At 34.0% G+C, this 14,125-nt stretch overlaps 1 pseudogene; it reads left to right on the forward strand.

Moving 5' to 3' along the window:
- The first annotated feature begins 5,239 nt into the window (after positions 1-5,239).
- On the forward strand, positions 5,240-10,891 carry LOC150032992 (uncharacterized; annotated as a pseudogene).
- The last annotated feature ends 3,234 nt before the right edge of the window (positions 10,892-14,125 follow it).

Below are 14,125 nucleotides of genomic sequence, written 5' to 3' on the forward strand. Positions count from 1 at the left end.
ATATCGGTGTTGCTTAAATATTTTATGCATGTGATGTATGTTATATTTAATTAAACATGTATGTGAATAATGTATGCCATGTAGATTTAAAATCCCACCATAGGAAGTATGTTTCATGTATTAAATTATATTATAAAGAGTTATAATATATAGTATGCATGTTTAGGGTTTCTAAAGTTTAATATAAGAGTTATATTAAAATTAGATTGCATTTGATGAATGTTATGGATGCATAGCATGTCTATTATTTTATAAGTTATTTTGAAATTGGATTAGACATTAAAATCCATAACAAAGATAAGTTGCATGCTCATTTAGTTTAACAACTTGTTTTAATAATTAAAATAGGCTGTTATCTTATAAAATACGGTTACAAACTCAACCAATATATAATCCTGTCTAAGGATGGAGGTATTTAAGTTGAGCGATGTGAAGTAAAAAAATGATTTTATCACCTAGACATTGTAGGTTAAATCCAAATATAAACATTATACTTGGATAAATAACATAGACTTAGGGTTTTTTATTAGCTGAAATATACCTAAGTAAACATATACAAAAAATGTTAGTAAACATATACCCAAAATGTTAGAATACATCAATGGGAGATTAACAATATATATGATATATCGTTTTTAGCTGTCACATCCCTAAGAGTTCACACCGTGAGATCCATGCTCGGCTTTGTGTCAATTTTACCTCGATGGCTCCATTCGGAAAGTATTTACATGGGTCAATAACATGGTAAATAGGAGAAGTAGTTCATAGTAAGTGGATGAAGGAAATGTGTCAACATATCCTACGGTCTCTTCCATTAATTTGAATCGTGAGATTCATGTATTTCGCCTACTGTCGTTTTTAGGAAGCACTAGCTAGTCGTTAATCACGACGATCACCTTGGAGAGTTTTAATATAGGATTTGGAACAACCCAAGCTTCAGAAAAGAATAGGGTTTCATAGTTTCGTCTTGAACATTGTCTTCCAATTCGGGGGTATATTCATACCGTTCTATGAAATCTGAAAATGGAAGGTTACACTTACAAGAATTACTAAGTGTTAATAAATTCTTGATCGAAAATGGTAACTAAATGACTATAGGAATAAGAGTTATTCTGGAGATAGTATTTAGTCAAGATTACCTTGCTTAATTAAGGAATATTCGACTACCCCTCAGTAGTATCTATTATGACTCATTAATGTATCATTGCAAATAAATAAGGAAATATGGGTACTTGATTATTATTATTTTTTGCTAAAATTGGATTGAAATGCATAAGTCTAATAAAATGTTGTTTATTTTTTAGTAATTTCGAACTCGATTATACAACTATTAGCTTCCGATAAATTCAACGGTGAAGGGTTTTCAAATTGGAAATCAAACATAAATACAATACTAGTGGTTGACGATTTGAGGTTCGTTTTAACAGAGGAATGTCCTCCTCTTCCCAATTCAAACGCTAACCGAAATGTTTGGGAAGCCTATGATAGATGGGTTCGAGCTAACGATAAAGCCAGAGCCTATATCCTAGAAAGAATATCTAATGTGCTTACTAAAAAGCATGAAACTATGGTCAATGCACGTGAGATCATGACATTGTTGCAAGAGATGTTCGGGCAACAATTCGATCGACATGATGCTATTAAGTATCTTTATAACTTCCGCATGAAAAAGGGGACCTTTATTAGAAAACATGTCTTGGACATGATGGTCCATTTCAATATTACGGAAGCTCATGGCACTGTCATAGATGAAATGAGTCAAGTTAGTATGATAGTGAAATCTCTTTCAAAGAGCTTTCTAATATTTCGTACTAATCCGGTAATGAATAGGATTGATTATAATTTGACTAGTCTTCTAAATGAACTACAAACTTACCAATCCTTAATGAAAGATAAGGAAAGTGAAGCAAATGTTGTTTCACAGAAAAATCTCTTAAGGGATCTTCCTCTGGAACAAAACCCTTAGAGGAAAAGAAGTTTGCTTCTTCTTCAAAGGATAAGAGTATCCAAATGAAGAAGAAAGGAAAAAAGAAGAACAAAGCCCCTGCAAAGAAAAGCAAGAATAAAGCAACAAAAGAAATATGTTTCCATTGCAATGAAGACGGGCATTGGAAATGCAATTGCTCACAGTATCTTGCTGAAGAGAGCTGAAAAGGCAAACCAAGGTAAATCCGATTTACTTGTGGTAGAAACATGTTTAGTGGAAAGTTCTCACTTAACCTGGATATTAGATTCAGGCCTCGCTAACCATATTTGTACTTTTCTTTAGGAAACTAGTTCTTGGACATAGCTGTTAGAAAATGAAATGACTTTCAAGGTGGGAACAGGTAAAGTCATTTCTACAGAAGCAGTGTGAAAATTAAGTTATATTTCGAAGATGTTTACATTTTACTTGAAAATGTATATTATGTACCTAGAATGAAAAAGAACTTAATCTCTGTATCTTGTTTACTAGAAATATGTACAAAGTAACCTTTGATATTAATGAAGTGTTCATTGGTTCACAAGGTGTTAATATTTATCCTACTAGACTTAAAAATAACTTATATGTATTGATGCATTTATTTATCATGCGATGTAAGAATGTGTGGATACGATGATCATTCAAGTTTTCCTAACAAAGCTCAAGTATAAGTCTTCTTAGGGTCCTGGTAAGTGCAGGGTCGAACGTAGGGATTACTAAATAGATATGCAACAGACTCTCTAATCCTATTGCGATGGTGATAAAGAAGTAAACGGGGATTTAACTTAGATTTTCTAATGTGATGAAGTTAAATGCGGAGCGATGAAAGGGTGGTGTTGTAACAAGTATGTGATAAAGGGGTTGAGAAGAGATTTAGCTAGCATTTCTTAAGATTTTGTATAAGTCATGCGATCATGCTATACACAAATATTAAGCACTACATTTCTCAACGCATAATGCCACATTTTCTATCTCTAGGATGCATGCAATGTGTATGGAATGTAGCAGATAGAACTTATTTCTAAGTCTCTACTCTTGCTTATGAGATCTAATCTGACTCTCTCAAGCCTAGATTCTGTCTTCAGACTACTCTCTTAAGTACTCCGAATGATTAATGAAGCATACATAAAATGAGATGATCGCATAAAGTGCATAGCTTAAGTCATGCCAGCTAGTACTTCTCAAACCATTCACAAATTTAGTTACTCATGCATGGTATGGAGAGACTAATCATAAATTGAAATGAAGTTTCCATTTTTGCAAACAAAGTGTTGAGTATAAAACAATAAATGGTGTAAGAAGTATCAAGCCAGATAAGCAATGTCTTGCTTCCTGTGGCTTTTTACACTACTCTTATCACTTCAACTCTTTCCTGAATTGTAGAATCTTGCTCTCATAAAGGTTGGGTGTCTCTCCTTCGTGCTGTTTTCGGCAGTCTCTCGACCTCCCCGAAAATTAATTTCCTCTCAAGAATTCCCTTCCCTCGGCTTTGCCTTGCCTCCTCGTGTGCTCTCTCTTTTGCTTTGGTAGCATTGGGTACTTATAGACTTCTAGGCAAGAAAATTTTTCTTACTAATGATTGTGTGGATGGGCAGCATTAATTTCCATACCCTGTTGTGCTGCCTGATAGTCACTGGAAGTTCAATGTATTTGCAATGGTATTGTCTTTCAACGATCGGCAACTGTATTTCTGAATTGACCATTATCAGCTTTACGTCCCATCATGTTTTATTATGTTGTCGCCTTTATGTACGATTTTTACGCGATCATCTTTGAGGTACCCTTGGATTACAAACTCAAAAGTGCCATCGCATTGTGCCCTTGGATCACAAACTAAAGCACGTCATCACATTGTACCTGCACATAATAACGCAATTTTAACTGTTTTTATGCGATGAGTGTTAGCGATCGAAATTTTCTTTTAGTTTGTCGCATTCAATCGTAATATTGCCTATTTTACCATCACTTTCTTCAATTGTTTTAATAATTTGAGCTTTAATAACTTGTATTTCTACCAGTTATCATGTGTTAAAACCAACTGAAGCAAAATCCATTTTAAATAAGAGATGTTTGAAATGGAAGAAACACAAAATAAAAAATGAAAGATTTCTCCCAATGCCTATCTTTGGCACTTAAGGTTTGGTCACATAAATCTCAACAAGATTGAGAGACTGGTAAAAAAACGGTCATCTAAATCAGTTAGAGGTCAGTTTATGGCCTCCATGAATCATGTCTTCAGGGTAAAATAACCAAAAGATCTTTTTCAAGAAAAGGTCTTAGAGCCAAAGTACCCTTAGAACTTATACGTTCAGACTTTTGTGGTCCGATGAATGTTAAAGCTTGAGGAGGGTATGAATATTTCGTCAATTTTGTTGATGATTATTCTAGGTATAGCTATATTTACCCAATGAATCACAAGTCTGAAACTCTTGAAAAGTTCAAAGAATTTAAGACTGAAGTTGAAAACTTATTACGTAAAAGAATTAAAACACTTTGACCAGATCGAGGTGGTGAGTATATGTATTTACAATTTTAGAACTATCTAGTAGATCATGGAATGCAATCCGATCATGGAATTCAATCCTAACTCACAACAATTGGAACACCACAACAAAATGGTGTTGCAGGAAGGAGAAATCAAACCTTGTTAGACATGGTTCGTTTGATGATGAGTTACTTGTTAGACATTGTTCGTTTGATGATGAATTAAACTCAGTTACCTCAATCATTTTGGGGATATGCAGTACAAACTGTAGTATATATTTTGAACATGGTTCCTTAAAAAGTGTTTCAGAAACACCATATGAGCTATGGAGAGGATGTAAAGGTAGTTTATGTCGCTTCAGAATCTGGAGATGACCGACACACGTATTGATGCAAAAACCCAAGAAATTGGAATGACGTTTAAAATTATGCCTATTTGTAAGATACCATAAAGAAACAAAAGGTGGACTTTTTTTATGAACCTTAAGAAGTTAAAGTATTTGTATTGATAAATGCTACATTCTTAGAAAAGGATCATATTAGGAATCATCAATCTTGCAGTAAACTAGTATTCAATGAAATGTCCAGAGAAACTATAAATTCAACAAGAGTTATTGATCAAGCTAGTCCATCAACAACAGTTAATGCTCCATCACATCCTTCTCAAGAGTTGAGAATGCCTCGACATAGTGGGAGGGTTGTATAACAACCTGATTGCTACATGGGTTTATCAGAAACTCGTGTCATCATACTTGATGATGACTTAAAGGATCCATTAACCTTTAAACAGAAATGGAGGATGTAGATAAAGATCGATGGACTGAAGCAATAGACCTAGAAATGGAGTCGATGTACTTCAATTCTGTCTGGGAACTTGGAGATCAACTAGACGAGGTGAAACCTATAGGTTACAAATGAATTTACAAGAGAAAAAGTGATCAAACTAGTAAGGTACAAACCTATAAAGCCAGACTCATGGCAAAAGGTTTTACCTAAAGAGAGGGGGTAGACTATGAAGAAACCTTCTCTCTTGTTGCCATGATAAAATCTATAAGAATACTTTTATCTATTGCTGTATTTTATGACTATGAAATATACCAAATGGATGTCAAGACAGCCTTTCTGAATGACCATCTTGATGAAAGTATTTATATGTCTCAACTAGAAGGGTTTATTGAACAGGGTCAAAAGTAAAAAGTTTGCAAGCATAAAAATCCATTTATGGGTTAAAACAAGCATTTAGATCTTGGAAAATAAGCTTTGACATTGCGATTAAATCTTATGGCTTTGAGCAAAACATTGATGAACCTTTTGTTTACAAGAAGATAGTAAACAAAAATGTAGCTTTCCTGATATTTTATGTTGATGATATCTTGCTAATTGGAAATTAGACAAGTTTTCTTACTGACGTAAAAAGATGGCTAGCATTGCAATTCCAAATGAAACATTTAGGAGATGCACAATACGTTTTTGAAATCCAAATTGTTCGGAATCGCAAGAACAGAACGCTAGCATTATCTCAAACATCTTTTATTTACAAGATGTTGTCAAGGTATAATATGCGAAATTCCAAAAAGGGTATGTTACCTTTTAGACATGGAATTCATTTGTCAAAGGTACAGTGTCCTAAGACACCTCAAGAAGTTGAGAAAATGAAAAAAATTCCATATGCATTAGCAGTTGGGAGTCTAATGTATGTTATGTTGTGTACACATCCTGACATATGCTTTGCAGTTAGAATTGTCAGCAAGTTCTAGTCTAACCCAGGACATAACACTACTATAAAATCTACATTACTTGACATCTGTAGTTTTTAATTACTTGGCATTTATGTGGAAAAAACGTCAAGTAATATGATTTTGGACAAAAAAAGATGTCAAGTAAAAGGGTTAAAAAAACGGAGATCGACGAAATATTTCGGATATTTTCACGCGAACCTTTACTTGATACGATTTTCGTGTCAAGTAATATAAGGTCTTACTTAACACGTTTCACGTGTCAAATAAGAAGCTCTTACTTGACATTTTTTTCCTGTCAAGTAAAAGGGTTAAAAAAGTGGAGATTGACGGAATATTTTAGATATTTTCACGCGAACCTTTACTTAACATGATTTTCGTGTCAAGTAATATAAGGTCTTACTTGACACGTTCCACGTGTCAAATATAAGAAGTTCTTACTTGACATTTTTTTCGTGTGAAGTAAAAGGGTTAAAAAAGCGAAGATTGATAAAATATTTTAGATATTTGATAGGCCACCAATTTGGTAGGCGATCGTATAGCATTTGGTAGTTCCGAGTAAGGGATCGTGGGGTCTTCATGGCCGATCATCTAGTGTTGCTTAGTGATCGTGTAACAGAGCTAAGTGATCGTTTAGCCGAGCTCAGTGATCGTGTAGCATTTAGTAGGCGATCGTATAACATTGTGTACGCGATTGTATAGCATTTTGTTACTTAACGATCGTACAGCAGAGCTAAGCGATCGTGTAGCCGAGCTCAGCGATTGTGTAGCATTTGGTAGGCGATCATATAACATTTGGTAGGCGATCGTATAACATTTTGTTACTCAGCGATCATGTAGTAGATCTAAGCGATCGTGTAGCCAAACTTAGCGATCGTATGGCATTTGGTAGGCGATCGTATAGCATTGGGTAGGCGATCGAGCATTTTGTTACTCAGCGTTCGTGTAGGAGAGCTAAACGATCGTTTAGCCAAGCTCAGTTATCGTGTAGCATTTGGTAGGCGATCGTATAGCATTGGGTAGGCGATCCTATAGCATTTTGTTACTTAGCGTCCATGTAGCAGAACTAAGCGATTGTATAACCGAGCTCAGCGATCATGTAACATTTGGTAGGCAGTCATTTAGCATTGGGTAGGCAATCGTATAACATTTTGTTACTCAACAATCGTGTAGCAGAGCTCCGCGATCGTGTAGATAATTTAAGCGATCGTATAGTATTTTGTAAATGATCATTTAGACTTGTTAAGCGGTCTTCTAGTTTCTGTTTGTCTATTAATATTTTCACGTGAACCTTTACTTGACATTTTTTTAGTGTCAAGTAAAATATAAAAAAAATTACCTAATGATATTTTTTTCCTTACTTTAATGAAAAGCCCAAGATTTATAACTTCATTTTTTCCATTTCTCTCCTTCCCCAAACCCTCGGCCATCTGCATTTCTCTTAGTCGGCTCCACCTGCATTTCTTTAGTCCGTTAGTGTTGTCGTCCGTGGTCTTCCACTGCCGATGGTGTCGTCCGGTGGGTTGTCCACTCCCGGCGGTGTCGTCTGGTGGGTCGTCCACTGCCGCTGAGGTTTGTTGCCACTAAGGTCTGCTCGCATTTCTCCTAGTCGCCTCCACCCTCATTTCTTTAGTCTATCAGTGTTGCCGTCCGTGGTCGTCCGCTGTCAATGGTGTCGTTCGGTGGGTCATCGGTCCATGGTGCCGTTGGGATCGTTCGCTGTGAGTAAGTATTTCATGCAAACATTTTTGTTATGTGTATATTTTTTTTAACTGGAATGTGTATATATTTGTTATGTGTATGTTTTTTTTTTTTTTTTTAGTTTGAGGATGCAGTTTGTGATTAGATTAGATTACAGTTTGGGGATGCACTTATGATGTTTCTTTTTTTTAGTTTGAGGATGCACTTATGGATACAGTTTTTTTTAGTTGGATGATGCAGTTTGTTATTAGTTTGTGATATTTTGTTGATCTGCTTGGTTTTATGGGTTTTTGTGATTCTGTTGGAATATAATGTTTGATTATTTGGGCCAAATTTTGGTGGTTATTTATGTTTTAGATGTTAATTTTGCTGATCTGCTTGGTTTTTATGTCTTCAATCACCTTTCGCGAATAAAGATTCTTAAGTTCTCTATAAATATCAATTCCATACGAATTTTATAAGTTGTATTAGTTATCTAATTTGAATTATTGTAATATTTTTTTGTAGTTCCAAGATTAGCTTATTATAAGTATGGATAAATCATGGATGACAAATAGTAGATTATCTAAAGAGTTTGAGTTGGGTGTGGAAAACTTCATCAAATTTGGATTTTCCAATATAAATAATACTACTATACGTTGTCCTTGTTTGAAATGTAGAAATTGTCAAAGTCATAATGGCAATATATTAGAGATCATTTATATTTTAATGGGATTGATGAAAGTTATAAGATTTGATTTTGGCATGGTGAGGAACTTCCTAGTTCATCCTTGCATGGAAAATCCTCTGAGTGTAGGTATGAAGAGAATGTGTTGGAAATATAAAAGAAATGGTTGAAATTGCTCATGAGCAATATTCAAAAGATCCCAATGGATTCGTAAAGTTGCTTAATAATGCCGATAAGCCATTGTATGAAGGATACAAAAAGTTCACCAAGTTGTCTACATTAGTGAAGTTGTATAACTTAAAAGTTAGACATGGATGGAGTGACATTAGTTTCTCAGAACTACTAAAAAGCATTAAAGGATATTTTACCTTCTACTAATGACCTCCCTACATCAATGTATGAAGCAAAGAAAACATTAGGTGCAGTAGGAATGGAATATGAAAAGATTCATGCATGCCCTAATGATTGTTGCTTGTATCGAAAGGAATATGCCAATGCAATTGTGTGTCCTAAATGCAGTGAGTCATGGTGGAAATATGGTAAAAACACAAATAAGAAGAAGATAATCCCTACCAAAATAATGTGGTATTTTTCTCCTATACCACGTTTCCAATGGATGTTTAGAAGTGTTGAATGTGCTAAAAATCTGACTTGGCATGCTAATGAGAGACAAATGGATGATAAATTACGTCACCCTGCAGACTCCTCAACTTGGAAGTTATATGACACCATGTGGTCGAACTTTAATTTTAAACCTAGGAATCTTCGTTTAGCATTGTCAGCAGATGGAATAAATCCACATAGTGATATGAGCTCTAAGTATAATTGTTGGCCAGTTGTTATGGTCATTTATAATCTTCCTCCATAGTTGTGTATGAAAAGAAAGTTTATGATGCGATCAATATTGATTTTAGGTCCAAAACAACCAGGGATGGCATTGGGATATACTTAGAGCCATTGATTGATGATTTAAAACTTCTGTGGGAAAGTGGTGTGCAATGTTATGATGTTTATCAAGAGGAACTACTCAACTTAAGAATAGTTCTATTGTGGATGATCAATGATTTTTTAGCATATGGAAACCTTAATGAATGTAGTGTCAAAGGTTATAAGGCATGTCCAATTTGTGGAGATAACACAACTTCATTAATACTGAAACATGAGAAAAAATGGCATACCTTGAGCATCAAAAATTTCTAGCACAAAATAATCCATTTCGACGTCAAAAGAAATCATTTGATGGTCAGAGAGAACTTGGAAGTATTCAAGAACCTTTGTCTGGGGATGTTGTATTTGAAAAAACTAAAGATCTTCATTTTCAAAGAGGAAAAAAAAAAGAAAAAAGAAAAAAAGAAAAATCACAAAAGGAAGTACCAAATGTTGTTGGAATAGGATGTCTACTTTTTTCCAACTCCCTTATAGGAAATATTTCCATGTTAGACATTGCTTAGATGTGATGCATATAGAGAAAAATGTTTGCATGAATATCATAGGTACTCTTCTTGATATTCTAGGAAAAACAAAAGACGGATTGAATGCTAGACCTGATTTAGCTGATTTAAAAATTCGACCAAAGCTTACACCTATTAATGGGGATAAAAAATTTTCCTTCCCCCTGCTTGTTATACTCTTACTAGAGAAGAAAAACATTGTGTTTTAAAGACGATATAAAAAATGAAGGTTCCTGAGGGTTACTCCTCCAATGTTAGAAATCTTATGTCAGTGGAAGATTTAAAACTCAATGGTCTAAAATCTCATGATTGTTATGTGCTCTTACAACAATTGCTCCCCATTGCCATCAGATTTGTGCTACAAAAACATGTTCAATAGGCGATAACTCGTCTGTGTATTTTTTTCAATTCTATATGTAACAAAGTCCTAGATATTATATAATTAAAGAAGCTGCAGGAAGACATTGTGATTACATTATGTTTATTAGAGAAGTATTTTCCTCCCTCATTCTTCACAATAATGGTGCATCTCACAGTACACATTGTTAGAGAAGTCAAACTTTGTGGGCCTATATATTTGCGATGGATGTATCCCTTTGAAAGGTTCATGAAAGTGATTAAAAACTCTGTGAGGAATAGGCATCATCCAGAAGGTTGTATTGGTGAAAGTTATATATTAGAAGAATCCGTTGAATTTTGTTCGGATTTTTTATGTGGAGTAGATCCTATTGGACATGGGTGTCAAAAGTTAAGAGACAACTCAGGCAATTCAGAAATTGGTAGACCATTGTCAGGTGGAGTTCCTTACATACCTAAACGAGATCTTTTATATCAAGCTCATCGATATGTCTTGGAGAATACAATTGATGTGCAACCATATATAGAATAAGTCATTATGACTTGGATCCATTTATTTCATTAAATACATGAATTTGAAAATAATTATATTTGAACATTTTTCTTTTTCTTCATAAGGAAACATATGATGACATTGGAATTACAGCTCTCAAGTAGATCAAAAAACCAGAAACGAATTCATGATGAACATAATCGAAATTCATATCTTAGTTAGAGAAAAGGTAAAACATTAAATATACAATTTAACATAAACTTTTGTCACTTATATTTTAATTATGTAACCTTTTGGTTCCCAGGTTGGAAATGAACTTGAAATGGGAGATGTGGAGGTATCAGATAACTTGAGGTGGATTGCCCGTAGTCCCCATCCAATTGTGACTACATACAATAGCTATGTTATTAATGGATGTCACTATCACACAAAGTCATATGACAAAATAAAAGTGTACAAAATAGTGGGGTTAGTTTAATTGCAAAAGATAAAAATCCTATAATTGGAGATATGTCCTTTTGTGAGGTGATTGGGAACTAAATTATAATACTTTTAAGGTTGCAATTTTTAAATGTGATTGGGTCGAGAATAGTGGTGGCATAAAAATTGATGAGCTTGGTATCGTGTTAGTTGACTTAAATAGAATAGGCCACAAGAATGATTCTTTCATACTGGCATCCCATGCAAGACAAGTATTTTATGTTGAGGATCTAAGTGATCGTCGATGGTCTATTGTTCTTAATCCACCGCAAAGAGATTTTGAGCATCAATACAATGACGATGAACTTGGAGACATTGCTCTACATTGTCAAGGAATTCCTAAAGCCATGTTAGATATTGAATCTAGAATTGATTTGGATGAGAACACTTCAACATATGTAAGAGTTGATTGTGAAGGCACATGGATTCCTAAAGAGTAAATGTATGGGTCGGTTTTCAATTACTAATTAATTTTTATAATTTTGTTGTATCGTACACCTAACTAAACTCTTTTCCATTTTTCAGGATAATTCTTACACCTGGAGATGGCAAGTGATGAGGACTTGTAGCTTGGTTTGGATAATGTCAATGAAAATATGGAACCGAAGAAAGATGAAATACCAAACAAAAAGAAAAGGTGAATGTGAGGACCAACTATTATACATGAGGAAATAAAAATTAGGAGTGTAGAGGAGAAAAGGTTGGTTGAATATAATGATGATAGAGTGCCTATTGGAGAAAATGGATATAAGTTAAAATCTTTCATTGGATCTACTGTGCATCATCATATCCCGATTACATATATAACTTGGAAGTGTGTACCAACCGAATTAAAGGAAAAACTGTTTAATATTGTTGAGGTATGTATATTTTTCTTTGTTGATGCATTATATCAATATTATACTTGAAAAATAATAATCAAGTTTTTTAAATGTTTAGGGTGCTTTCATAATTGATGGTAGAAGTAAGAAGGTTATTCTCAAAACTGCGGGTGTTGCATTTCGTCAGTTCAAGTCTTAGTTAACGACACAATATATTATCTCTTTTAAGGATGAACCCCAACTTTTGGTGCACTCACCTTCGATGTACTCCCACATAATTGAAACACATCATTGGCAAGAGTTTGTCAAATCGAGACTATATCTGGAGTTTGAGGTATTAAACTTTTCATTAAGAACATCAATATTTGTCACTTTCTTGTCATTTTTATTTTGAACTATTACATTTATATAGAAAGTGAGAAATCAACAACAAGCACGAAGAAAGAAGAACAAGTATAATCATCGGATGTCCAGAAGAGGTTATGCGAATCTTGTCGAGGAAATGATACGAATATTCTTAAGTTTAACTATTTTACAAATATTTTTATATCTAACAATATGTTTATTATGCAGAAAAAATTACCTTCGTCCAGCGAATGTGATTTTGGACAAGCTAATATGTGAAAAAAATCTCGGATAAACAAAAAAGGAGAGTATGACAATGGGGATGTCCAACAAGTCGCCAATCGAATAGTAAGATTACTAATGTTACGTTTGCATGAAATCATTATAATATTTATATGTGTTATTGAATATATATAATTTTCATTTAGGATGAGATCATAAAGAATAAAGATCCACTTTCCAAATTAAAAAAAAAAAATGATTCACCGAATGATGTTTTGACTCAAGCCTTGGGTACTCCAAAATATGGTGGATGCGTATGTGGGGTGGGTGGTTTCATTACACATACTGTTTACTTCCATACAGGAAAAAGAGAGGATACACACAAAAAAATTGTTGATGAAAATGAAGCACTTCGTAAGCGCATTAAGGAGTTGGAAGATCAAATTCAAAACAGCCCAAGATCTGAGCATGGTAGTTGCTCCAAGAATAAAATCCAAAAGATTAAGGAAGGGAAGAAGGTGAAGGAGATATAAGTTATTACTGTACAACAGATCTTGAAGGTGAATTGTATTATGAGGTAAATTTACTATTAGTTACTTATAAAATTATAACTTAGTGGTTTTAGGAGAAAGTTTCAGAGAACGCAGGAAAGAATGAGGAACTGATTGCTATTAGTGTACCACCGATCTTGAAGGTGAATTGTATAAGTCCCATGTTCTTCTATCTTATTTAGTAATGAACATTTTACTCATGTTCTATCTTCATTGTGCTAGGAAGAAGCTTCAAAGACGATGCTGAAAGAGAATGAAGTTACTAGTGCACCATCCAATTTATCAATATCCTTGAAGTTTATTCTCAAGTACGCTGAAAAGGTAATGGTTGATAAGACTAGTATTTCCTTCCAACTACCTGTTGAGCTCTTTGGTTTTGGCCGAAAGAGTGAAGACTTTATTTATGTATATTTATTTAGTGATCATTGGTTGTTAATTGTTATCAATACGTATGATGACGTGGTGTACTATCTTGACTCATCGAGAACAAGTTCACGAGAAGATACCAAATACATAACAAATATGTAAGCTAACTTTTCTTGAGTTTTTTTTTTTTCGATGTAAAGTTTATTTCATTCTGAATATTATACTATACTCTTTGACGAATGTAGGGTAATGACCATTTTCCAGTCTCAAAAAATTTTGCAAAGGACTCGAAAAACCACATTCTGGAAAACAGTAAAGGTAAGTATAAGAGCATTGAAAAAATTAATAGAATGATGTTTATTTAATACATCTGTATGATATGTGTATTAATTATTGGCTTTGTATTGTAGTGTCCTTTACAAGTGGGAACTGTCGAATGTGGGTATTACATTATGAGATATATGCGAGAAATCGTAGCTAGAAGAATA

The sequence above is a fragment of the Benincasa hispida genome, chromosome 11, assembly GCF_027475165.1.
Source record: "Benincasa hispida cultivar pf3 chromosome 11, pf3_genome.v1.1, whole genome shotgun sequence".
NCBI lineage: Eukaryota > Viridiplantae > Streptophyta > Magnoliopsida > Cucurbitales > Cucurbitaceae > Benincasa > Benincasa hispida.